Source organism: Salvelinus sp. IW2-2015, linkage group LG14 (assembly GCF_002910315.2).
Source record: "Salvelinus sp. IW2-2015 linkage group LG14, ASM291031v2, whole genome shotgun sequence".
NCBI classification, from domain to species: Eukaryota; Metazoa; Chordata; class Actinopteri; order Salmoniformes; family Salmonidae; genus Salvelinus; species Salvelinus sp. IW2-2015.
Genome location: NC_036854.1, coordinates 4,953,345 through 4,954,199, shown reverse-complemented (window position 1 = coordinate 4,954,199; position 855 = coordinate 4,953,345). Strand labels below are relative to the sequence as shown.

The following is an 855-nucleotide window of genomic DNA, read 5'->3' as shown; positions in this document are numbered from 1 at the left end:
TGTATACATTGTTGCTTTGGCAATATTGACGCAATGTTTCACATGCCAATAAATAAAGCAGCTTGAATATGAGAAAAAGAAGGAGAGAAAGAGAAGGGGAGAGAGAGAGAGAGAGAGAGAGAGAGAGAGAGTAAGAGGAGACCGAGAGAAAGAGAGAGAGACAGAGAGACAGGAGTGAGAAAGAGCGTGAGGGAGAGAAAGAGGGGGGAGAGGGAGAGAGACAGAGAGAGGTTGAGCAGAGCTTATGTATCTGCCAATCAAAGTCACTGTGATGACGTACTTTCCCCTGTCTGTCTCTGTGTGAAGCTTTACACAGATKATCTGCTCTTTCCTCTCTGTAGTGCAGACAGACCGTCACCATGATCCTCGCTGTCTGTTTGGTATCACTATGTCTCACAGGTAAGACTAAGATTATAGGGATATTTTAAGGTACCAGATATTTTGTTGTCATGGAGGGCATCTGTGTTTGCTAGCAAATATATCTCGTTTGGATACATACAAACCTATTGACAATCAATTCATAGGTCAATTTAGATTCACAAACATTTGATAATATCCTCTTCCTCCTCTTCCTCCCCTCTTCTCTTCCTCCTCTTCTTCCTCCTCTTCCTCCTCTTCCTCCCCTCCCAGGGTTGGGTCTAGGTACCAGAGTGGTCCAGACTCCTGCTGCCTTGGTAATGACCCCAGGAGACTCCGCTGATCTCCACTGTTCTCACACTATAAAAGACTATGATGTTATCCTCTGGTACAGACAGTCTCATTCTCAGAACAGACAGCTACAGCTGCTGGGGTACCTTTACACAGACAACAAAAACCCAGAATCTAGTTTCAAGGACAAAATTAAATTGAGAGGAA

General features: G+C 44.3%; 1 pseudogene; it reads left to right on the top strand.

Moving 5' to 3' along the window:
* The first annotated feature begins 341 nt into the window (after positions 1-341).
* Positions 342-855, top strand: part of LOC111972893 (T cell receptor beta chain MC.7.G5-like) — a 34,033-nt pseudogene continuing 33,519 nt past the window's right edge.